The sequence below is a fragment of the Malaclemys terrapin genome, chromosome 6 (assembly GCF_027887155.1).
Source record: "Malaclemys terrapin pileata isolate rMalTer1 chromosome 6, rMalTer1.hap1, whole genome shotgun sequence".
NCBI lineage: Eukaryota > Metazoa > Chordata > Testudines > Emydidae > Malaclemys > Malaclemys terrapin.
The window spans coordinates 19,851,524-19,878,743 of record NC_071510.1 but is presented as its reverse complement, the minus strand read 5'-3'; the positions used below and the strand labels follow the sequence as shown (position 1 = coordinate 19,878,743).

General features: G+C 44.2%; 1 protein-coding gene across 1 annotated transcript in view; it reads right to left on the bottom strand.

The window, feature by feature from the left end:
• The window catches only part of MOB3B (MOB kinase activator 3B), a 148,598-nt gene extending 132,733 nt beyond the window's left edge, over positions 1–15,865 (bottom strand). The window contains exon 1 of the mRNA XM_054032959.1: positions 15,694–15,865. The gene's annotated coding sequence lies outside the window, so the exon portion shown is untranslated. The remainder of the gene's footprint in view (positions 1–15,693) is intronic.
• Between the last annotated feature and the right edge of the window lie 11,355 nt (positions 15,866–27,220).

The window sequence follows — 27,220 nt, the reverse complement described above, 5'->3', positions numbered from 1 at the left end:
ACTTCAGCCAGACTGCAATATCCAGAATCCTATCAAATCATATCATTCTGATTACCCATCTCAAGAAACATTCCAGTTCGGAGATGAATACTTTGTAGCATTTGAAAACTGGGATCCCAAGCTTTCAAAAAAGTATAAAATCTCATTTTTAGCTCTAATAACTCGAGCCAGTGGCTACAAAATTCATGTCATAACAGAAACTAGGCAAAGAGTCAAGAATGAGAATGATGTGAATTTATGGGCCAGTATCGGACAGTCTGCCAAGGCTATGAACAAATGTGAAAAAACCAGCACTCATCTATCCAAAGATACAGTCTAAGGCATTTATTTGTAGTCCTGGTAATTCATAAAATATCAGATCTTAAAACCATCATTATTTCTTCAGACTAATCATGATTTTTCGGCCACCAGTTCAGGAATTAATATAGCAAATTTCAGCCCTCTGACCAGCATAATTCTAATACACCACCTCCATCTAACAATATCAAAGTGAAACATCGATTGACCATCATGACATCCTGACCACATGAGCTAGCGATGAAATTATTATTATGCCCATTTTAGAGAAAGGTGACTAAGACAGAGAGACATTAAATGGTGTGCCCTTAGTCACCATCAAGATGATGTCGGCTTTGGGCTTAGAACCCACATTTCGGGACGCCTAGTCCCCAGGTCTAACCACAAGATACCTTTGTCTCCACAGTTTTCAAACCCTGCAGTTTGTCTCCCACTAGTGAAGACTGAACTCTTGACCTATGCAACATTCCCACTCTCAGAGACCCTGGGAACAAAAGGCCTGGTCCAAGACCAGTTCCTAGACATCCTACATGGAAGCACATACTGCTAGACCATGGCAACAGCAGAAGGGGATTAGGTATTCCTCCTTCAGTGTGAAACCAACATAATGAGGGGAATAGGCCCTTTTGTTCCAGTATTATTAGTTTAAAAAAAATGCGACCTAAAATGTGAGATCTTTTTTTTTTTAAAGTCACATTTTCTCTCATTTTATGGCAAACAAGTTCTTTTATGGAACACGAGTCACCTGCCAAACTCCAGGGAGCTTTTTAAGAGATGAAAAATTAACGTGGGACTTGTTTAATTATTCTTTTTTAAAAGATTACAGACAGTCACAGTTTCTAATTTGATCAGTGGAGTCTGTGAAAACTACACCCCATATTTTTCATAGAGATATTGTTATATGATATGATTATGGCATAATTATGATGTACTTTGTGCAAGATAAGGCATGTGAGAGGTTATTGAAAAGGTTATAATTTATTGAATATGATTATCCTACTTGTATGCATGTATCATTCTGGTATCTGAAGTTAGCAATACTGTCTATGCATCTATTACAAACGTGTTTACACCTGGGGAATGCCTGCTAGCCAGTATGCAATCAGTTTAGATGTCTAACTGGGAAGGACCATTAGGGAAAACAATACGTCTTGGAAGATGCTAATCGCCCATCGGGGAGCCTTCCAGAGTATGCTACAAGCAGCCTCCAAGTCATGGTTGCTATGGCCCTACAGAGACATGTGACCAAGTCACCTGGTACTGGACTCCATCTTAGAATACTACTGTTTTAGCACTGACCAGGCGTGGGAATCCAACTGGAAGACAAAGGGTTCCCGCCCTATGCAAAAGTTTTTTAAGGCAGGTGAGTGACATCATCATGGTTCTTCTTCACTGGCTCTCCGCCCAAGAAGACAGCTTAAACACACCTGAGAAACAAGGACTAAACTGGGGGAGAAGGGCTGAACCCAGGTTAGAGAAATGTCTAGCCTGTAAAAGGAATACCTCGAGTTTTAAGCCGCAAGCAAGGACAGCTTGCCTTCAAGAATCTCTGCAATCTGCCTAAAACAACAGTTAGGGGGAAAATTTGCTACACATATTCAATTTCTTTAGTATATTAAACTTAGATTGTGTTTTTGTTTTATTTGCTAGGTAATCTGCTTTGATCTGTTTGCTATCCCTCATAATCACTTAAAATCTGTCTTTGGTAGTTAATAAACTTATTTTGTTTTGTATAAAATCAGTGTGTGAAAATCATAACTGGGGGGCAAAAAGCTGTTGCATATCTCTCTCCACATTGAGGGAGGAGGCGAATTTCATGAGCGTATGCTGTACAGTTCCCTGTGCACCATAGGACGGTATAATTTGGGGTTTACCCTTCAGAGGAGGGGTGTACCTGAGAATCTGGTAAGTGCCTTAGCTGTTTAGCTTTCCTGGTCAGAAAGCCTGTTTGCATGTTACTACAGCTGGGTGTGTCCCTCCAGTGTGAATGCCGGTGGAAAAACAAGCTTGCAAAGCGTAGCAACTTGTCACAGCAGCACAGTGTGAAAGGGAGCCCAGACTGGTGGGCTGAGTGGTACCCCAGTTCCAGGTGGCACCCTGGGGGGAACCCGTCACAGAGTCATTTTCCCTCAGTTCCCTGGTGCAAGTACTTACACATCTGCTGTGACTGCATATGTGTAGCTAACACTAGGTTAGTGAAAGATCAGTGTGTAGAGACTGGCCTCTACCTAGACCCTTTACTTTAAAAGAAAAATCCCTGAAGGAGAAATGTGTAAGAAAGCTCTCTCTTTCTCTGTGTTTTCAAGAGAGGAGAGTTTCAAATCAAAACCTTTCTCTTGGGTAAAGTAGTTTTCTATGTGTGCAAAACAAACTGGAGGGGTTACAAGCTACCGCCATCTCAAGTAAAACTCTGAATTTACAAACAACTCTACTCTCTAGGGTAGGGATGGGATTGTCTTTACTTATGGGTGTGTGCACAATGCCTAGGGACTCAATGGGGCACTGATCTCAAATCAGAGCAACTGCAAATACATTTATTTGCATTTGGATTTATTTTAATAAACACTTATGGAAAATTATAATAGTTCACCTGCTCCTAACAGAGCTAAATATTGTTATTTTTATTATTACTGCTTGTTCCTCGCTTTAAATCTTGTGTTGCTCCCCTCTACACGCCCCCTTTCTTCCCCCTCCCCTCCCAACACCACAGTAATTTCCAGATCAACTGGAAGGTCATAATAAACTCTACAGAACAAAGAATTTGGGCCTGATTCTGTTCTCCAACTGGTATAAATAGATGAGAGGAGAATCAGACCTCAAGGAGTTTTGTTTTTTAAAGGAGAAGGGAGAGCATTTGTTCCATGAGCATAATTGTGACACATTTTCCTCTTACACTTCTTTTACACATGTGAAATTAAACTGAAATCAGTGAATTAATTCCTCATATACAGGCATGAGACAGCAAAATCAATCTCAATTATTCCTAGCTATAAAGGCCCTGATTTACGACTGTGACTCCTGTTTTATGCCATTGTCACCCCATTGAAATCATTGGGGTTGTAGAAATGTAGTAGCAGTGCTGAATCAGGCCCAGGTTTACCATGGGATGGTTAAACTGTTTGTTTGTTTGTTTGTTTTTTTAAAGATGAAGGAGCTGATCCCCATCTGTTATAAATTGACACAACTGTTCCACTAATTGCAATGGAGCTATGCAGATTTATTTACACCAGATGAGACTCTAACCCGGAAAGTTCCATTACAGTTATTGAGCCAAATCCAAGCCCAGATATTAGCAGGCATTTGTTCACTGAACAGCGTTCTATCGGCTTATGCTAGGGCTGAACCTGGGCCATCTATATTGTGACTGAAACTTTACAATGAAGTCCTGTAACATTTTGTGTTAAAGCTCTTGCACCAGTGTGAAGTCTGCATACTTCCATGGCGTTACATGGAGTTGCCTTTACAACAAGATAACCAAGCTCAGAATCTGACCTATTTTACTCACTTTAATACTCTGTACAAATCGATTCAGCCCAACATACTTAGCTAATCTCTCTCACCATATGCTCCTAGCCACGTATTAAGATTTGAATCAGCTGGTTACTTCATCTGTCCCAATTATAATCTTTTGTCAATGAGAGCCAGAGTTTTCTGCCACTATGCCCCCTCAATTATACAAGGGGCATCCTACCACCATTCATGTTGCTCCCTTTGTGTCAACATTTCAAATGAGAGTAAATAAATATATTTGCTGCTGCTCTGAACTGTGCTTAACTGCTGATAAATGGGCAGTGTTTCATCAGACTGGCCCCTGTGACCCTTTTGGGAAGGATGCTAGGTCACTGGAATTGGTTGCTATCCCTCTAAGATCAACTTCAGTTACTTTTTATTACTTAAAAAGTTCAGATTGACATTCCCATCAGTTTAACACTGCCTAGTCTCCATAGCAATAATAAGGCAGCTTCCTCACAGTTTGAAGAAAAATTGTAACAAGTCTTTCTAGCTTCAGAGCTGCAGAACGACAGCATGTTTGGCCAGTACCCCACGGTCTACTAAACATCTTTTGAATAGTGGTTACTGTCTTTATATTCCCATTAGACAATAAAGCGGTCACCATCACCACCGAGGTACTGTAGCCATCACTCGCCCCTGATTTATGGCTTAGGGTTAGTTGTTGTAATAGGCTGCAATTTGTCTTTGAGGAATTTTAATCTACTAGTGGTGAAAAAACCCTAAATCTTTGTTCTCTAGTTTCACTGCGGCATTTTGATTATTCCAGCTTTAAAGACCCTGCATATCTTAACAACAGGTGAGAAAAAGAGAGGGACTAAGGTGAGCCAGTGTCCAAACCTCATCCTTCACCTGCAGGACACTAACAGTGTGCTGCATAATAAATAATAATGCTCAAAACCCAGCTCTTTTGCTTTTCATCAGTGGATCTCAAAGCACTTTACAAAGGAGGTCGGTATCATTAGTCCCATTTTACAAATGGGGAAACTAAGGCACAGAGAGGTGAGGTGTCTTGTCGGCCTGGAGCAGAACCCAAGTCTCTTGAGCCCCAGTCCAATGTGCTGTACACTTTGCCACATTGTCTTCATAGGACCACCTCCTAATGGAGGAGCACCAGAATCAGCAGCAGCAACAGGTATACCCGACTGGCCATAGGAGCTTTAAGTACTGTCATCCTCAGGCTCCCGATATCTAGATGACTAAGCCAACCCATTACTACCCGAAGAACAGCCTATCTTCCCGGGTCTAAAACCTTTAGTAAGAACAAACGGCCCTCTCCGAAATTAAATCTTCACTTGGTCACTTTTCATTTCCAAGAGTGTTAGTGTGTTTCTTTTGCTGCTTAATTCAAACAGTTCCTTACCCAAGGATTTTGCAATTTCTTTTAAGGTACTTCTGCTGCGAAAGCTGATTCCCCCACACTCCTGTAGCATTCTGTTCTCCAAACCAGAATACAACTTATTCTCCAGTTCACCAGCACTGCCAAGATAAAGCATTTGGGAGCAAGTGCCATTTCCAATCCCATGAGAGGGTTTTGGTTTTGTGTCATGACTTGATGCATCACAGAACTTTACTGAGATGCAAGGATGGAAAGAATACTGCATTATGCTATATCTGAGTCTCCATTCAGTGGCAGAGAGCTATTTCAGGACTTACCCAATTCAGAGATTCCTGCAGAGTGTAATTGTCCAGGGGAGAACCTGAAACAACGACTATAAAAGATGTATCTTTGTATGAATATTTTCTGATTGTTACAAGAACACAAGCTATATATATATATATTACTGGAGGAACTAGATGGGAAAGGGAATTGATAATGGGCTACAGAGTTCAAATTTGACCCAGGTCTGTAGTGGCTGAAAAAGTTATCATAGCATTTCCGTGGCATCTTGCCAGGGTTCAGTGACCAACATGCAGCAAGTTGATGGTGATTTTGGTTTAGTTTCTAGCAGATGATCACTAGCACCAGCCACCTTTTTCAGCAGTTTCCAGGGACATACCAAACACGAGAATCTCGCCCCTTTGAGGCACCGTGACACTGTGAGAAAACGAACACCAACGCTGCCTTGTGTTGAGGATTGAGGATTTCCCCCATTCAAACTGGTCAATCCAGTCCCCTCAGAAGCACTACACTTACCAAAAAACACAAACAAAAAAAGAGGAAGGCTGCCTATTATGAGTAACAAATGATAACTGTCTCACTCCTAATCCAGATCACAAAGCTGTCTTCCTTAAACACTAATACTTTTTCCCACAGTAGCCAGAGGCCAGGTACTGTAATCAGCACTACACGTCTGAATTGCAGTGTCTCGTCTGTATCTTCACGATCTCATAATGTCTAGTATATTGTTAATCACCTGCCCCATATAAGTTTGCAAAGTGATGGGGGTGAGGGACATACGAGTGATATCATTTATGGCTCATGTCCAATCATAGTAAGTAGGGTTTATGTATAAACACAAAAAGATTTTCAAACACAAGGAAGTAAAAATTTATGAAATGGAAAATATTAGTGGTTGTATTTTTATGCATAAATGTAAACAATAATAAACACTTTAAAATATACAGCCATTTGCAATTAGCTCTTTAAGAAAGACCTACTTTGTCTAACCATTTCCTTGAGCCAAGTCTGCAACATGAAGTCAAGTTTGGAGAAATCAGGTGCTGCGGTCTTCGCATACATACAATTTCCAGAAAGACTTGCCCGGTACATGCAGATATATGCAGGGGCAGAGCTTTTCTTGACCTGCTGCTCACAAACAGGGAAGAATTAGTAGGGGAAGCAAAAGTGGATGGGAACCTGGGAGGCAGTGACCATGAGATGGTCGAGTTCAGGATCCTGACACATGGAAGAAGGGAGAGCGGCAGAATATGGACCCTGGACTTCAGAAAAGCAGACTTTGACTCCCTCAGGGAACTGATGGGCAGGATCCCCTGGGAGAATAACATGAGGGGGAAAGGAGTCCAGGAGAGCTGGCTGTATTTTAAAGAATCCTTATTGCGGTTGCAGGAACAAACCATCCCGATGTGTAGAAAGAATAGTAAATATGGCAGGCGACCAGCTTGGCTAAACAGTGAAATCCTTGCTGATCTTAAACGCAAAAAAGAAGCTTACAAGAAGTGGAAGATTGGACAAATGACCAGGGAGGAGTATAAAAATATTGCCCAAATACAGGATAATTAGGTCACTAACGTAAAATATTTTAATTTTCCTCTTCTCACTTTTTAGTGAAGAAACACTACCACCCTTGGCTGAAATCTAGTTTAAAAAAAAAAAAAAAAAAAAAGGGGGGGGGATGTTTGTGTCAAAGGGTTTACAATTTTTTTTTCAAAATTTTACAGTAATATTTTTTATTGAAAATGCTAAAATTATTATTTAAAGTTTATTTACTAAAAACTTGATTTTCAGTAAATGCTTATGTCACATTTTCAAAAAAAAAATCTATTAAAATATTTCACAAATTCCACCCCCAAATGAAAATTGTTGCCAAATTTTCATGAATAATTTTATTTTCAAAAATGGTCATTTTTCAACAAAAAGAATTTCATGTGAAAAATTTTAAACCCATAAGATCCCAACTTGCCTGCTAATGCTATGTGTATTTCCAATTGAAATAAACAGGAGTGGCACACATACATTTCTGGGCATGAACACACACACACACACACGCACACACACACACAGTACATTTATTTGATTTACCCTAAATTGTAACTACAGGGGAGCATTCCAGGAGCTTAATCTTGGGATGAACTAGGCCCTAGGGAACAGACCTGACAGTCAATCAAATATTCATTTTTCTCCTTGCCCTCCACTCGGTTTCAACAGCACTCAGTTAAATGAGCTCCCAGAATGCGCCCCTGTAGTTAACACCTATAAATTCCCATAGCTGGTAACCGAACTCCGTGGAGACTAATCAATAAGATGCCTCATCCTGTTAATCATCTGTGCTTTACTAAAGTTTCAGTTAACTTCTGCCCAGTGATTTTTGGTACCAATAAACAGAGACCTGATCAAAAACTTTTAATATGTTTAGTGTAAAAAACCAGACAAGTTTGAAAAAGAACAGTTCAGCCCGAGCGCTATAAAAAACTGCTATATTAGAAAGAAAAAGCCATTCACATGGCCAAGTTAAGATAGTGTTAAGTGTAAGAGTCTAATCCAGCCTTCCTTGCGCACCCAGACCACTCACCGATTTCAGTAGTGCAGCATTAGGCACTAGATCCCCATATGAAGAGTAATTAAAGCCAGACTTTGTGACCCAAAGAAACTGAGGTAAGGGCTCTGAACTGCAGATTGAAGATTTCTCTCAGTTTCAGAATATCAAGGCAGCCCAGGAATTTGTAATAGGCTGATCCAGGCCCTGCTCAAGCCAATGGAGTTTCACCATTAAGCTCTATAGATGAATGTGAGTGGGCAGCAAAGGGAAGAAAAACGTTAGATTAATGCTTCAATTACCACTTGGAAGCAAGGTCAAAGGTGAGGGAGGGACAAAAACAAAAACACAACCACCACTCTGAGCAAGAAACCACTGAAGATCTGGGAGCAGACAGTATGGAAAAATGCTTTACTCCAAGCACCCTAAGGAGAGGAGGAGAGGATGGGACATGTTTGGGATCTGATTAATCTGTTATTGGATAGTGTCTATTATCTGTCCACAGTATGTTACTTAATATTATACTTTTTAACAGGGGGCAAAGAAGGTGGCAAAAGTGCCAGACAATTAACTCATTAAACAGAAGCCTCAAAGGCATTAAAAAGTGAGAAAACCACAACTCTCCGAATATGATTAATACAACTGTCTCATGCAGAATAAATAAATTTAGAGTCATGGAAGAGCAACAATGGAGTCCACAAAAGGCATTTAACAAAACTCTATCCTGGCTTACAGTTTCTGCACAAAGACAAAGAGAGATGGACTGATAACTTCATTGTCATGATGATCTGGGCTCAAAGACATTTCTTGCAAATTTCTCTTGCGCTGGTGTTCTCTATCAAACTGTTATCCTCCACCAAAATCTCATCTCCAGACTGCCACTTCCTTCACTGGCAAATCGAGCAGCTGGACACATGTCTGGGTGCAGAGACGCAGAAGACAATAGACACCTCAGGAAATGTGGTCCTACAGAGCACTCTGAACATGAAGAAATACTTCCAAAGAATCAAAGATTTCCTAAAGAGAAGCAGTACACCAACTGTTCCCGGGAAAGAATTCAAGTGGAAATGAAAAGAGTCTGTTTATTGACCATCTCATTAAAAAAAAAAAAAAAAAAAAAAAAACTTAGAAATTAAAGGTAATTTTTCCCCCCTTGGATAGAAAATAGCCATTTCCCGCTTTAAAAAAAAAAGGTAAAAAGGTTTAGGGGCAGATTTTCAAAAGTATCATGCCCTCATAAGCGGGGCTAGCTTCCCAAGAGTTCAGCTCCCATTTCGGCAGCTAAAATGAAATGGACAGAATTTCAAAAGCACTCAGCATGCAGCAGTTCATACTGCTCTCAGTGGGAGCTGAGCTCTTTTGAAAATTTGGCCCTAATACATTTATCCTAAAAATAGGTGGAGCGTTTTTAAAGAGTGCTCCTGTATTCTCTCCTGGAGCTGGGAAAATGTTTTATGTCCATTTCACCGGGTCTATCAACTGTTTTATGGCTTTTAGTTATTTACTGTTGCCTTTTATCATTACATTGATTTTGTTCTTTTCTGATATATAGGGATTTCTTCATTAAAAAGAAGTCTCAGGGGCACACATGCCTGAGTCAAGAGGACAATACACCTCTGGTATGGGTTACCATATGGTATGGTATGGGTTAGCTATGATACATAAGATCTGACACCGTACCAGAATTTCTTAAACTGATTGATTAAAATATTGAAAGGGCACAACATATACAAACTAAGGGTATATCTTCACTACCCGCCAGATCAGCGGGTAGCAATCGAGCCAGCGGGGATCGATTTATCGCGTCTAGTCTAGACGTGATAAATCAACCCCCGAGCGCTCTCCCTTCGACTCCTGTACTCCAGCGCTGCGAGAGGCGCAAGCAGAGTCGACGGGGAAGCGGCAGCAGTTGACTCACCGCGGTGAAGACACCACGGTAAGTTGATCTAAGTACGTCGACTTCAGCTACGTTATTCATGTTGCGTAACTTAGATCGATCCCCCCCAGTGTAGACCAGGGATAAGAAAAGCTCAAGAGCATTGGTTGGCAGAGGTTCTGACCTAGAAGGTTAGTTTCCAGCTACAATCATCTACTTTCAAATGCACCTGTCCCTGTAATCTCTAGGGTTGTTTTCTCCCTATTTACTATGGCACATTCAACAATTGGTACAGATTTTTGGACGCAATCCAGAACACTAAGAAGGAAGTTTTTATTTATATTGTCAAGTTTACACATAAAAGCAATGGCAGTTTTAAACAGTTCATATATTGGCACTAATGTAATCAAATATCTCCCACCCTCCCCTTTTTTCTTACATGGATCAAACAAATGATCGTCTTCAAACATCCGTCAGCTTATTCACCATTCAAGAAACCTCAGAGCCCATCCACTGTATTCAAGTAAGGACTACTGTATATGGCTTTTAGATCTGCTCAATTTTTTCCCCTCTGACTATGTAACAAAAGATCTCTAAATATGCACAGTTCTGAAAGAAAATTAAAATCAGGACAGAATTAAAAGTTTCCATGAATTTACAGAATCTGGAGGGGAAAAAAAATCTAAAATCTTTTGCCAGTCAGATTCAGAAGTGCTGTTATTATTTCACACGTGTGCAGAGTTGTGGAGATTTTCAAAGCAATGCAGGAGTTTAGTCACTCATCTTCCCTTCACCTTAATGAAAAATGTGCACTGTTTTGAAAAAAAAATGCAATCTTTAATTCTGGATAGAGAATGCCTATTAAGATGCGTGTCGCTTCTGTGCACAGGACTATGCCTGTCTAGGTGTGACAGGATGGCAGTGAGGAACCACATCTTAAAAGCAGCAAGATCGAAGGAAAATTTAGTATTATATACACTGCAGATTAAAACCTTTCCAGATTAAAATGATTAATTAAAAAGAAAAAAAAAAATTGACTACTGTTAAACAGCTCTATAGCCTTAAAACAGCAAAGTACTTAAGCACATGAACAATCCCATGAGACTATTCATGTGCTTAAGTACCTTACTGAACTGAAACCTATGTGCCTGAGGTTTCCCCGTGTGTATTGTACCATACAAGAGATATGCAGGTCATATCTATATATTTAGATATATGCTGGACATATCTAAACCTCTGTGCTTAGACTTTATGCTGGACTAATTATATTCATATGCTTGGTCTTTATGCTGGACATATATCTGTACTTAGATTATGCAGGACATCTGTATTTTTGCCTCAGAAAAGTAAGCAATATGCAAAGGACTTTGTAGAAACTGCAGGGTACAACCCTGCCGAATTTACTTAGGCAGAACCCTCGCTGAAGTCAATGGGTACTTTGGCTGAGCATGGATTGCACCACTGGGACCACAGACTGTTATTAGAGACCGTTAGATTAGATTTACTGTTTTGGAGAAATACTTCTGTAAGATTTAAAGCAGCTCTGCCTGCAAGTCTGTTTTCTCTCCAAGTGTAACTTGTCTTTGTTGGGTCACTGTACACAAGATAGAGCTCTCATTCTGGCAATGAGATTCAAAAGCCAATTTAGGTTTACATTGGCACAAGAACTAAGAGCTTAGCTACCCTAGAGGTTTTTCCTGTTGAGTTAATGGATTGTCAGGTGTCTTGAGGTAACCATGAGTTCATAAAGGCTGGCGTGTCCTGGAACAAATGTTTGTGAAATGTCCACTTTAGCCTTTACAAACATGTTAGCTACCTCGAGTTATAAGGTAAAAAAAAAAAAAAAATAGTGTAGACAAGACCCATGTTAAAGATCTCCTCTCAAACTCAGAGTTCATCCGCAATGGGGGCTTTACAGGTAGCTGTCCATTCCTATGGAGAGGGTTTAATTGCCTGAGATAGCGGAGTGTGTGTGGACTTCTCTTATTTGAGGTTACATAGTGTAACTCTTAAACTTTTATTTTTAAAGCAGCACTTTCAACTTAAATATCATCTATACTAGTAAAAGTGTTTAACTCTACTGTTAAAAACAACATCTAAACATCACCATAACTGAAGAATCAGAGACACAAAAATATGTCTGTTTATTCAGGGGTTTGTCTCCTTTGTGTATTTGACAGCTGTGAGTGTTGACCACTTCATTGATTCTTCCATCAGCCGTTTCCCCTTGTTGCTTGTGTGGCTTTTTCCACCCAGCAACATGACAAGGAGGACATTTATTTAAAAAAAAAAAAATGGAAATTTTGAATGCAAAACCACAATTGGTCAGGGGATTCCAGCAGCTGAAACGTCTTCAGTTTTTTGAAGAAAAAAAAATTTTTTTACCACATTTCCAGATGACAGTATCCCTTTAACTATGACATTGCTTGTGCATTTTGCTGGATTATTGGATCAGAAAGACAGAAAGAAAGAATACAAGGTATTTTTGTGAGGAAAAGTTATACATCTGGATTATTCACTATTAACATTTAGACCATTCTGTATCAGGTCAATAATGACAAACATTAATTTAATTATTTTGTTATTTCAAAGTGATCCAGGTATTGCGTGAGATGGAGCAGATGGACTGCAACTTTCTCAGCATTTAGCGTTTGCGCTACCCTTATTTTCATTCTGCTTATATTCATTCCGATATTTCACAGACCTCATTAGGACTTACCTACGTTCACTTGTTTGTGAACACAACAAAACAAGTTAATAAAAGGTTTTACTTTTTTTAAAAATCTACTACAGTAGAGGGTTTTCAGAGTAGCAGCCATGTTAGTCTGTATCCGCAAAAAGAACAGGAGTACTTGTGGCACCTTAGAGACTAACACATTTATTTGGGCATAAGCTTTCGTGGGCTACAGCCCACTTCTTCGGATGCATAGAATGGAACATATATTGAGGAGATCTATGTACACATACAGTAGAGAGTGACATCTTTTAAGGCAAGAGGGGACCATTATGACCAGCGAGTCTAACCTCCTGCTTTAACCAGTCCATAGAATGTCACTCACTGATTCCGGCATTAAGACCAATAACTTGTGGTTGAGCTAGAGCAGATCTTTTAGAGAGGCATCCAATCCTCATTTTAAAACTTTTAGGTGATGGAGAATCCACTACCTCTCTAAGTAAATTATTCCAATAGTTAATTCCCCCCATCCCGTTAAAAATGTGCACCTTATTTCTAGTCTGAATTTCAGTTTCTAGCCATTGGATCTTGTTGTTCCTTTGTCTGTTAGATTAAAGTCCTCTGCTACCAGGAGGACGAGTTCTACCTCGCACTATAATTATGCTGGTGATTTTTACCAAGGTGTGACTAGGCTAGAGATGTATCTTACAACTATTTGAAACATTCTATTTATTGCTCCCCTTGGCCTGCTTTCATAATCCTGGGCTAAAATGACCCACGCTGTACACCGAAGTGTAAAGGACACTTCCCAACACCAGCTGATTCTTTATGCCCCACTCAGAGGGAAAGCAGGTGGTCACCAGGGTTGGGCAGCTGTGAATTGCAGCCAGGACTTCACAGGAGCCATGCCAGCAGAGGCTGCTCCTTGCATGGCAGCTGTCCTACTCCTCTCCTGACCTAACACTGGCCACTTCTAGGCTCCTTGCACTGCACAGCATCTACACCGGCAGTCTCACTTCAGTAGCTCTGTGCCTGGGGCTCTATTAATAGTAATAGACGCTACTACAGGCTTAGTTATTAACCACAGCAGTTAAAGGGAACAACAGCACCTTTGTTCAAGTGTCATTTAAAAGTGGGTAAAATGATCTTAAAATTCAAGAAACAACTTAAGAAGCATTTGTGAATTATGAAAAAAATTCACAATTTGTGAATTATGAAAAAATTGTAGAGTGCTTTTCACAATGGAGCCCTGATCTTGGGTGCTACCCAAATACAAATAATCATTATCTGATTAGGAAAGTTTTCCGGTTGGTTTATAATCAAAACGGATGATTGAACCTGCTCTCTGCATTGGGCCATAGATTAAACGCTGATTATTCATCTCTCAGCTACTGATCCAGACTCCAAAAAGCCTGCGCATCTGGCTCATCACACTAAGATTCATAAGGAAGATTTTAAATCCCTCATTCCATCACTCAGTAAAAATCATTCTTCTTGAGAGAGAGATCATTTAAAACATCACTCGGAGAAGGAGTCTGTCTCCAAATGAGTAAGACTTGGCAGGTTGTCTGTACTAGGCTGAAGCAGTAAACTCAGCCCTGGTAGTAAGTATTGTGCAACTTCAAGATGTAAGGAGTTGTGCCTGAAAGCTGCCAAGGAGGGGTGACAAGTCGGTCACAAATCCCCAGGCTTTGGCTCTGGGACTCCCTTCCCCTTAGTCAGTGTCAGCACAAAAGCACCAGAGCAGCTATACTAGGAGCTCACTCATTTGAGACTCCGGCCTTGCAATTTCAGAGCAATCCATAGAGAGAGGCTGGGAGAAAACCACCAACCAGTGTTAAGCACGGAGGGGGAAAAAAACTGATCACTTTGCTAGCTATCCTCCTCCGAGCTCCCTTATTCCACTGTCTTCCTGTAAATCCTCCCCTCGAGTGGAACCAGACACTCCCCTTTGCACATGGCTAGAACAACAGGATCAGATGCACACACTTGTTGACCGTTTTTATTTTCAACTTCATTCGCTTTCAGAGGCATCGATCAAAACCACACGAGCAATGTACCCGGTTGATTCCCCAACCCCCAATCTCCTGAAGGCAGTAAAGTGGCAGCCACTTCCCCTAAGGGAAGCCAAGCAAACTCCCACAGGCGCTGAAGGAAGGAGTCATGATCATTCACCAGCACAAAAGAAGCTGCCCTTCTGAGCAGCACAGCAAGAAAAAAATCCCATGGCACCCAAGGAGCAGGAAAACACGCTTTGCCCCTGGCTTATCGCCCTCCATATATTTGACTATTATACCTGCCTTGGCTTCCAACGACAGACAATTAGTTATTTCGCTTTTGCTATTTCAAACCTTTGGCTCCCAATCTCCACAGTTTGATTCAAACAGCCTCTACACAGTTTGATTCAAACAATAGGCAAACAAAAGCCCATTCATTGTTTTGTTCTGGTGGGTATCCCCCCCTTTTTTTTTTACTACGAATGCCAGAGACTTTAAAGGACAACCAGGACCCTACTTGCTTGGATAGAGGTAAAGATTTGCCGTGTAATAGTTTCGTTAGTTTGGGTTGCTGGAGAGAAGGAAAAACATCAAAGGAAACGAGCAAAGCGATTTAAAAAAAAATTCTCTTTCGCTGCATTGAAGAGGGAGGGGCTGCGAATCCAGATGTTTGACAGTTGCTGCCCAGCGGCTGGAGCAGCCTTCCTTGTCACCCCCTACCCCCCACCCCAAGAGAAATCAGGATTTAGTAGGAATGGAGATGGGGGGGGGAGTCTCTTTAAATACAGGGTGGGGCTAAAGAAATCAAGCGAAATCTCCACGTTACTTTCCTCTTTTACACACAAGAAAAACTCCCCCCCTCTATGCACACTATCCCCCCGCGCAGACAGCAGGACCAGAAGCCAGTCAGTCTATTACTGACCACACTTCAGCAGCATGCGGCTTGCATCGCCCACCCCGCAGGGCCAGCAAAGCAGCCGGGGGCAGCGAGCACAGGACGGCGAGGATCCTGGCTTTTCCAGAAAGCGCGTTTCGCCCATCGCGCAGCGGGGCCGTTTCGGGAGGGAAGTTAGGAAGGAGGAAAGGGACTGCAAACCCCATTGCACACTCGGCAGAACTACCCCCTCTTTTGTCAACTTCTGCCACATTGTTGCACAGCCATTGGGGGGGGGGGGGAGTTACCTTCAAGCCCTGAGCCCCGCCGCCTCCTCTCTCTCCAAGGCTTCTTCCGCGTGGGGTGCAGGGAGGGGAGCAGAGAGCCGGGCTCCCGCCCACGCGCCGCGCCGGCCCCCGGGAAAGCCCCGCATGCACCGAGCCGCGCTATCAACACACGCCCGGGACCTGTGCGCCCGCCCGCCCGGCGCTGCGGCGCGTGGGACGGGCAGACACCCCCTGGCGGTCACCGCGGGACGCTGCAGCCCCTGCACAGCTGGCCGCGGCTCGGGGGACCGTCGCCAAAGTTTTCAGGCGGTGCGAGAAGGAGGCGGAGATGAGGAGCGGGAGCGGGGGGCTGGGGAGTGGCTCCCACTCTGAGCAGAGGGGCTGGGACACGTTTTGTAACGGGGGCGCTGAAAGCGGAAGCTATGTACTGTATTGGGTGGTTCGAGGCGGGGGGTGCTGCTGCCACACCCCCAGCAGCACCCTTACTTCCAGCACATACACCTCTAGGGACATATTCACCCTCCTGGCTCAAACCAGGGGGCCAGCGAGTCCAGCTGCTTCAGGGAAAGCCACTCCCGAAGGCAGGTATGGGAGCACCTGCCTCACTAGAGAACCTGTATTAGCAGAACCATGTCAGTGGAGAGATCATAGACTCATAGAACAGACCCAGACACACAGCAACTCCCTGGCTTCCTCCCTCTCCTCTAGAGGGACCAGATAGCAAGTGTGAAAAATCGGGACAGGAGATGGGGGTAATAGGCACCTGTATAAGAAAAAGCCCCAAATGTCAGGACTGTCCCTATAAAATCAGGACATCTGCACACCCTACTCTCATCTCACATACACCCCTAGTCCTTACAATGCAGGAGATTTACAGGGAGGAGGATTGAGCCTCCTTGATCAAGGTGAGACCCCAGTAATCTCAAATGCAAGACTGGGTATTTTGCACACACAGCTCCCCAGTACTTGCGCTCCTAACCAAGCAGGCATATGTGTAATCCCCATACCAGGTTGCTGACTAACAGAGTCTTTCTCCTTTCCACAATAATTTCATTAATCTAGAGTTACGGCCTATCAGGTTTCTTTTACAACTTGTTTCATTTTACTTCCCCACCCCCACCCCCCTTCCTCCTAGCACAAAGAACCGCCCACACTGCAGGGAAGGACTTTTGACAGAAAATGTTTTGTTGCATACTTGGTATCGCACTACTTAACTGCAAAACAAGCAAGGTCAGATTTTTTTTAAAAATCTTTATAATCATTAACAAGGCTTACTAAGAAATGTATCTGCAGGGGATGGCTTAGGTAGCAAACACATGACTTCTTTGAAACTGTGATTAAAGATGTAACAGGCAGCAGAAAACCTCTAACCATGAAAGTGTGTAAAGGGCCTCTGTCAAAGAGACCAAGCTTTGGGCTCGCTTACACACACACTATTTTAACCATAGTAGAACAACCTCCTCTACCGTGAATGCTTTTATACCAGTATAAAAGTGCTCCAACCACACTAGCTTATTCCTATACCTCTTATTTCAGTTCTATTTGACTCAAATTAAAACATCATTTTGTTGGAAACAAAAACCTGGAAAATTTCATACTGTATAGAAAATGGGTTTCAAAAAGCCATTTTTTGTCAAAAACACCCTCTTCAACCAGCTCTGACCTTGCAGAATTGGGCCCTTAGCACTCTTGGAAGGTGTTAGAGTGACTGCCATTGGAACTGAAATGCCTTATTTATCCACAGAACAAATACAGCACAGGCAGGAGCAGGCAAGCATCCCTAACTGTTCCTCTGGGGCACCTTATTTCCCCACTTGGGAGAAATCGTTACTAGGAGAGAGAGAGAAAGTCCAGTTGCTATCGCCATTCAGGCCTTGGTTTCCCTGCTAAAGCAACCATCAATAGAACTAATGGTTATTGTAATTTTAGTATTGGGACACTGGTCCATTAGAAACTGTGCGGAGACCATTAATTGCTATCCTGTAGGTGTCCAAACAGATGTTGATGGTAAAAACTTACACTCTCCACCAGCATTATCCTGGTTTAAACCACTAATTTAGGCACCTTTGAAAATGTTAGCTATCGAGGCTGTGTGTCTCATCATCAATCCCTTGATTCAATCAGCACCTTCTTTTACGCTGGTTATTATATTCCCAGTTCATACAAGGTGTCATCTCTCCACGTGCAAAACTGCCACTAAAGCCAATAGGTGTGCATGCAGCAAGTTGCCTAATCAAGTTCATTTATCAATAAAATGGAAATCGTGCATGCACAAAAGTTACAAGCTAAGGGTTTACTAGAGTTGTTTTGTTTTTGAGAGAACTATTTCCTCAAGTATTTGAAGACGGACAAAGGTTTAAGGAATTATTGGGATACACCTATGCCAGAAGTCACCTGTATATTGGCTCGCCCAAAATACAGCATTAGAAAAAATCAGATCCTGGAGTGGTTTTCAACAATCATCATAAAAAAAATGAACCACCTACTCAGGCACTTGCATATTACCCATGTTATCCAAAGCAAGTTCAAGAACCCTTGTCACCTAGACACAACGATGAAGGATGATCTAAAAATGCGTCAGGTTAGACTGATAGATAAAAACAATCTTGAAAACCATGTTATGATCTGAAGATTTGCTAGGGCAGATGGGGCCTTTGAACACAACATTGTCCGCTTTGTACTTCACAGTCATTAAACTATATCAAGAAACTGATATCAGTAAGTTATTTTTGGTATCAAACTGGAGCCCAGAGAACAGAGACTGTAGACACAGTTCTTCTCCAACTTCAATCCATGACCACTTTGTTCTTGTGGTAGTAATCACAAACAGCTGCTAATGGTGAGCATCTCTCCGTTCACTTCACGCTCTTTCAAAGTGTCTTACAACACTTCAAGGAGATCTCACTTTCTGAGGTAGAAGGAGTATATGGCCTGGTCTACACTAGGCGTTTATGTCGAAGTTAGCGCCGTTACATCGAATTAACCCTGCACCCGTCCACACCGCGAAGGTATTTAGTTCGATATAGAGGTCTCTTTAATTCAACTTCTGTACTCCTCCCCGACGAGGGGAGTAGCGCTAAATTCGACATGGCCATGTCGAATTAGGCTAGGTGTGGATGGAAATCGACGCTAATAGCTCCGGGAGCTATCCCACAGTGCACCACTCTGTTGACGCTCTGGACAGCAGTACGAGCTCGGATGCTCTGAACTGCCACACAGGAAAAGCCCCGGGAAAATTTGAATTTGAATTCCTTTTCCTGTCTGGCCAGTTTGAATCTCATTTCCTGTCTGGACATCGTGGCGAGCTCAGCAGCACTGGCAACGATGCAGAGCTCTCCAGCAGTGATGGCCGTGCAATCTCAGAATAGAAAGAGGGCCCCAGCATGGACTGATCGGGAAGTCTTGGATCTCATCGCTGTGTGGGGTGATGAGTCCGTGCTTTCCGAGCTGCGCTCCAAGAAACGGAATGCAAAGATCTACGAGAAGATCTCTAAAGACATGTCAGAGAGAGGATACAGCCGGGATGCAACGCAGTGCCGCATGAAAATCAAGGAGCTGAGACAAGGCTACCAGAAGACCAAAGAGGCAAACGGACGCTCTGGATCCCATCCCCAGACATCCCGTTTCTACGAGGCACTGCATTCCATCCTAGGTGCGGCCGCCACCACTACCCCACCAGTGACCGTGGACTCTGAGGATGGGATATTGTCCACGGCCGGATCCTCGGACATGTTAGCGGACGGGGAAGATGAGGAAGGAGAAGAGGTGGACGAGGCAGTCGACAACACTCACAACGCTGGTTTCCCCGACAGCCAGGATCTCTTCATCACCCTTACAGAGATCCCCTACCAACCGTCCCCAGCCGTTACCCCGGACACAGAATCTGGGGAAGGATCAGCCAGTAAGTGTTGTAAACATCTAAACATTTATTTTTAACAGAACAGGAATATTAACAATTAAAAAAATGGGTTTCTCATGATTAGTTTGCCCTAGGCGCTTAACGGTTCAGTCATGGGCAGTGCAACTATTGAAAAAAAAATCTAGCAATGTCCAGTTTTGCATGATTGTCCTGCCCAAGCCGCTCTACTGTTTAGTCACTGCTACAGCAGCTAGAGTAAAATGCGGTCTATATGTCCGGGGATGGAGCAGAAATCCTCCTGTGACATCTCGAGGAAGCTCTCCTGGAGGTAATTGGAAATCCGTTGCATTAGGTTCCTGGGGAGAGCGGCCTTATTGGGTCCTCCGTAGTACGACACGTTGCCGCGCCACGAGACAAGCAAGTACTCGGGAATCATTGCTCTGCACAGCAGGGCGGCATACGGCCCTGGTCTTTGGAGGCTTTCCCGGAGCATTCTCTCTTTCTCGCTGTCAGAGATCCTCATGAGGGTGATGTCGCTCATGGTGACCTGCTTTGAATGAGGTAGGGGAATGTTAGTGTTGGGACTGCTTTACCGTTCCTTTACAGAACTGTAACCGCTGGTTTGCAGCCACGCGGTGGAGGCGGGAGAGGGGCAGCCGAAAGGGATCGTTCCCGGGGACAGCCGCGAGGGTGTGGGACAGGAGCAGAGTTCCTGCTTGCCGGATTGCTGGCAGCAGGGACCGACATTGATTTCAATGTGAAATGAGGCCATTGCTAATATTAAAGTTTTAAGCTGCCACGAGTCTATGGCTTACCATGTCTGCCTGCAACAGAAATTCCGTTCTCCTGAGAGGCTTCTCAAATGTGCTGTAGAAGACCCCAGGCACTGAATGCGAAGGCCGAGAATTCGACCTTGTGCTGAGTGCGCATGTGATAGGTGCTGTGCATGGTCTTGTTCACAGAGAAAGACTATGTTCTTTGTTCACAACTACATTTATCTTTCTGAGGAATTCACTCCCTTTTTCCCATTCCCACAGCCCCATCTGCGACTGTCTCACAACCTAGCCTGGCATCACACTCCCAGAGGCTAGCGAGGATTAGGCATAGGAAGAAGAGGACACGGGAGGACATGTTCTCAGAGCTTATGGCCTGCTCCCGAGCCCAGGCAGCACAGCAGACCCAGTGGCGGGAGAACTTGTCCCAAATGCACCAAGCAAACATGGATCGGGAGGAGAGGTGGCGGCAGGAAGACCAGCAGGCGACTCAAACCCTGCTTGGACTACTGAGGGAGCAAACGGACACGCTCCGGCGCCTTGTGGATGTTCTGCAGGAACGGAGGCAGGAGGACAGAGCCCCACTGCAGTCCATCTCTAACCGCCCTCCCCCGCCACCAAGTCCCATACCCCCCTCACCCAAAGTGCACAGAAGGAGAGGCGGCAGAGTCCACGCAAACTCTCACTCCACCCCTGCAGAGAGCTCTAGTAGCAGAAGGCTCTCATTCCCCAAAATTTGACAAGTTCTTTCCTTCCCGCCTGACACAAGCCCCCGTCCAAGTTTCACCTCCCAGTTCCATGTGTAGTTGATAATAAAAAATATGTTTCTGTTAACTAATGTTTCCATCATGTTCTTTTGGAGGAGGGGGGGAAAGGGGGATGGTAATTGGACAGGACAGTCACCTTTGGCAGGGTACATAGGCGGGGGCAGGTACAGCAGCAGGGCACATACACAGTGCAGTGACTAGTTGCCCTGGTCAGTCTGGGAGGTGGTTTTCATGTTCTGTAGTGGGGGGTGGGTTGCTCTGTGACTTTGTGGCGGGGGAGGGCAGTTACAGATCTTAAGCGGCGGTCCTTATGCAGGATCACAGAGCCACACAGCAGGAGATCTGTAACCGTCCTCCCCCTGCCACAAAGTCACATAGCCCCCCCATACACACAGTCCCGATCAGGAGGGGTGACAGGCTCCGTTGAAAGAACCAGCCCACCACAGCGGAGCCTGTCAATCCTTGAGTTTAGAAGCTTTCTTTGCATCACTACACTACACCCGCTCCGCACCACAATCCGCGTCCCAGTTTTAAAAAATTCCCGCGAAAACAGTAGTAAAGAAAACGGTGTTCATTAACAAAGTAGAACTGATTTTATTTCGAAACGTGTGTTGGAAGGGGGGGAGAAGGGGGTATGTAACTGGAGAGGATAGTCAACATTAACTGGGTAAAGAAACGGGGGCAGGTTCGGCTTCTCTGTACACAAACTTTACAGTCACAGGTTACCCTGCTCACTCAGGAACCTAGCTTTCAAAGCCTCCCGGATGCACAGCGCGTCCCGCTGGTCTCTTCTAATCACCCGGCTGTCTGGCTGTGCGTAATCAGAAGCCAGGCTATTTTCCTCAACCTCCCACCCGGCCATAAAGGTCTCCCCCTTGCTCTCACAGAGATTGTGGAGCACACAGCAAGCTGCTATAACAATGGGGATATTGGTTTCGCTGAGATCACAGCGAGTCAGCAAGCTTCTCCATCTCCCCTTGAGACGGCCAAAAGCACACTCCACCACCATTCTGCACTTGCTCAGCCGGTAGTTGAAGAGTTCTTTTTCACTGTCCAGGGCGCCAGTATAGGGCTTCATGAGCCAGGGCATTAGCGGGTAGGCTGGGTCCCCGAGGATGACTATAGGCATCTCCACATCCCCAACAGTTATTTTGTGGTCCGGGAAGTAAATACCTTGCTGCAGCCGTCTAAACAGACCAGAGTTCCTGAAAACACGAGCGTCATGAACCTTGCCCGGCCATCCGACTTAGATGTTGGTAAAACGTCCCCTGTGGTCCACCAGTGCTTGCAGCACCATGGAAAAGTAGCCCTTTCTGTTAATGTACTGGCTGGCCTGGTGGTCCGGTGCCAGGATAGGGATGTGAGTTCCATCTATGGCCCCACCGCAGTTTGGGAATCCCATCGCTGCGAAGCCATCTATGATCGCCTCCACGTTTCCCAGGGTCACTACCTTTGGCAGCAGTACATCAACGATTGCCTTGGCTACTTGCATCACAACAACCCCCACAGTAGATTTGCCCACCCCAAACTGGTTCGCGACTGACCGGTAGCTGTCTGGCGTTGCAAGCTTCCAGAGGGCTATGGCCACTCGCTTCTGGACAGTCAGGGCTACTCGCATCCGGGTGTCATTGCGCTTCAGGGCAGGGGACAGCAACTCACAAAGTTCCAGGAAAGTTCCCTTCCGCATGCGAAAGTTTCGCAGCCACTGGGATTCATCCCAGACCTGCAGCACTATGCGGTCCCACCACTCAGTGCTTGTTTCCCATGCCCAGAATCGCCGTTCCACGGCATCAACATGACCCATTGCGACCGTGATGTCCTCGGCGCTGGGTCCCCTGCTTTCTGAGAGGTCTGTGCTACTCTCAGACTTCAGGCCATCACCGCGGTGACGTAGCCTCCTCGCCTGACTTATCTGCATCTGCCTCAGGGAAAGGTGTATGATAAGCTGCGAGGCGTTGAGAGCGGCCACAACTGCAGCGATGGTCGCAGTGTGCTCCATGGTCGCAGTGCTGTGGCGTCCGCGCTGTCACTGACTAGAAAAGTGCGCGAACTGATTTCCCGCCGGCGCTTTCAGGGAGGGAGGGCGGGAGTGATGGACGGATGACGACAGTTACCCAAAAGCACCCTGGACACATTTTTTTTTACCCAGAAGGCATTTGCGGCTCCACCCAGAATTCCAATGGGCAGCGGGGACTCCGGGAACTGTGGGATAGCTGCCCACAGTGCACAGCTTCCAATGTCGACGCTTTCCCCGTTAGTGTGGACTCACAAAGTCGAATTACTGTCCTTAGTGTGGACACACACGTTCGACTTTGCAATATCGATTCCAAAAATTCGATTTAAGTAAAATCGAACTACTCTCGTAGTGTAGACAAGGCCTTAGTATCATAGCTTTCTACTGACTGGAATAGACCTCCAGATCTTACCTGCTCTGATTTAACAATGCCCTGGTATGGCTGGGCTACTAGAGTTGCTCCTTTAGCTCACGCAAGAGAGGCCAGAGTCAAAGATCAGAGTGTAAAGTTCATTTACTTCTGTGAAGTTACATCAGGGACTGCTGTATTATATTCCCTGTTCTGTATGTATGGGGTTAGCTATGATATGTGTCTGTGGTCCAGGGTGTGGGTGTCTCTCTCCACCTTAAAATTGCATTTTAAAATACGGAGCTGAAATGAATGGAATCTCATATTGGTGTTTTGTCAATAGTAGTACATGGGGAAACAGAATGTCATTCACGGCAGCATTGAATCAATGGAAATCACTGTTCAGTTTCCAACGGGGAAAGGTGCTGCAAGTAATTCCTCCTTTGAAAACAAAATTCTGAGTTTGCTTTTTCTCCAGCTGTCTCCAGTAAATAGCACATCCTGATATGGGAAGGGACTGTGTTAAGTTTGCAGTGAAAGATAATTTTGCAAGATGTGCTAATGATCCTACCTTGCTCAGGCTGATAGTCTCAGTACCACCACAGAGACATAGAACACCATCACTACCACAAGGATGGCCATGTTTTGTCATGCAGTTCCTTACCCATCACTTGAGGTGCCAAATTAGGGATGCAAGTCTAGGCAAACACGATGTTCTTCCAGACTCCGCACTCTCCAGTCTGCCCAGGCAGCAACACATCACGGAATGCTGGGAAACCAAACCTGTGACGGGCCGTACTGACACACAGCCATTTCCAGCTGGCCATGTGACCCATTGTAGGCATAATCCAGAGCCAACAGAAGTCACTGGAAAGACTCGCATTGACTTCAATGGATTTGGGATCAAGGTCCAAGACTGGCTTCCTTTGATACTATACCCTGTAGTGAAGGACAGGGAAAGGGGTGTTTCTCGGGCTATACATTGGAGAATGAAACCTACGATTGGGGAGCATAAGGCAAAGTCTAGTTACAGATAAGCAAAATTGAAAGGAGCTCGTTTTAGTCTAATGACAGAACTTAGTGAGTTCAGCTAGCCTTGTGCTGGGTGGAAGGACATTTTCAGCTAGCTCTCTTTGAGCCATATTGTCGTGTTCATTTATTATATCCCATTAATATCTGTTGCTATAAATAACTGGCTGAGGAATAACAACCACCCACAGTCCAATATCCCAAGCACGCCTATTGTACTAGGTAGGCTAAAGAAGGAATGTGCTTTTGACTTGAGTTGGTGACACTATGACAATCTAATCTAAGAAACCTCAGAAACAATGGCTAAACTACAGAGTAGAAAAATCATACTCCTGCATCTTGTAACCTCTGCTGTAGCAAAATTGGGTTCTATTAGCCTTTGACCCACCACAGTGGACAGGGCCCAACGAATTTGTGATCTAACCTAGGTACAGGAGGCTAGGGCATGGTTCTAATGCCCCATCTTGCAGCAAATTCATGCTTTAGCCATAACCACGTTTAAAAAAAAAAAAAAAAAACTTACCTAAATTTTAAAATCTTGACACTTGCTTATGTGCCTAAAATTGCACATACTTGGACGGTCTTTTAAAAAAATGGACTTAGGCCCAGTTTACACAAAGATTATAAATTGATTTAGTTAAATTGGGATAAACCCCTTTGTGAACCCTGTGAGTCCCAATTTTTTCAGATCTATGGAAGAGTCTTGTGGTATGCCAAGCCCTAAATGCTTCACATAGAATTAAAAAAGAAGGAGAAAAAAAAAAAGATACATGTATACATAAAATCTCAGCTGGGGTGCTCCTCATGTGTCTGATTGTCTCTTAATATAAATAGTTTGTATTTAAAAAAACAAATGGCACCACTCCTCAAGCAAACCCTACAATGAAATTAACAGAATTTGCAAATAATCTCACTTGGTCTGACCTGGTTTAGATTCACAATGTTAGCAGCTGTTGGCCTAATGTCCTTATGTCACCAGCTAGGCTTCTGCGTCTGTGTCTAACTCACACACTGGGCCTCACTGGGATCTCACCACAGGGTAAATCAGGAGCAATTCCACATAAATCAACAGCGTTGCCTATGCCACTACAAGTGAAATCATGTTTGGCTCCATTGATTGCTTCATCTTTGCTTTGGGTAATGCAGGCATTCCTCCCTTACCTCTTTGTACCATAGGGATAGTATTAATGAAGTGATGCATGTAAAAAAACAAAAAAAAACAAAACACACCCCAAAATAGAAGGGGCATTGCTAATTGCAGTGTCCCTAGCAATGGAGAAGAGACAGGGCTTGAAAGTAGTTAGCACAAGGGGAGTCTGCTGGACATACACAGACCCAGTAGCACCCAGGACTACAGCCAGCACAGATCCTGCCTAAATCCTGGCCCAGATGAGCTGTGCACAGAATGGATTGCTGACTACACTAGACAATTTAAGCCTCATTTTTACAGCACCTAATGCCAAATTGTTTAAAGAACAGCAGGAAATACTCTCTTGATTTGAAAGGCCACATTATGGCTGCTCGGCAGAGCTGTGCTGGGAAAGGAGAGGTCACAGGGATGCCTTCCCCGCTGTGCCTTGGAGCACATATGCCATAGGCAACCATAATTTGGATATCAAAGGTGGGGGAAGGTCAACCAGTACTGGCAGCACCACTCCACAGCCCAGAGGGGTGTGAGAGGTGGCGAGGGCTCCTCCATCAGTTTGCAGTTCCAGGACAGCGTCCAAGTGACACCTACTATATAGAATAGGTATATCAAATGCTGCAGGTAAGCATGCTCCCTCATCACAGGAAGCTTCATGGGCTTGATTCTGTTTTTGCTCAAGAATTAGCCAAGATATAAGACTGCCACCTTGGAATGATGCCCCCTGTATCTAGACTCTCTCTGATATTTCTAATGCCTCTGTCACCTTGGTAGCTAAGTGCCGATATTGCCAACTTCAAGCATTCAAGAATCATGAGATAGCCCCCCCCCCTCCCCAAATCATGAGGTTATCTTAAAAATTAGATTTTGGGGCACCCTTTTCTTTGGTTTCTGAACCTCTAGGTCATATTTGCTTCATGTGTTCAAACATTTCTTGGTAGCCAGGAGGGCCAGAAACTTACCTTTTTACAAGTAAAAGCGGAGATTCTTGTGCAACGTCTTCCATTCCTCAGCTGGGGTTTTAAGAAAAACACCAACTATCACAGGACTCAGAGTTGGCAATGCTGCAACCCCTTATCCTGGAGCTTCCCTCCCATCAATCCCATCCAATAGCTATTTTTTAAAATAGCCACTTGATCACCAAAGTGGTTCTGGAAAACAGCCATTTTTGCAGTGGTGTGAACATGCCTGGCGGAAGGCTGGTTGACACTGAAACACCGTCTCTGGGCCCAGTGCTGCTTCCAGTCAACGGCCACCAGATGCTCACAACTTTTGGTCACTCCTGATCTGGGCTGAGCTATGGTGGTTGTTTCCTAACAAGATGCTGTGGCAGTGGCACATGTAATTCGGGTCATTATTCATTAAGTCCAACACAACACCCTAGTAATTGAGTATCTGCATTTAGGTTCTTGAAGGATGTGGTATTTGTAGTCAGGTTCCCAGATATCCAGCGGTTGCCATACATAGCAACTTCACTTCCCCACCAGTGCTACCTCCTAGGCCTAGGTTCCCACTACCAGCTCCTCCCTGCTGTCACCAGACATTTTCTGAGTGTGAACCTGTCTATCCTTCCCCACCCCCACCAGGCCCAATGACTCCTCAGTGTCATGGTT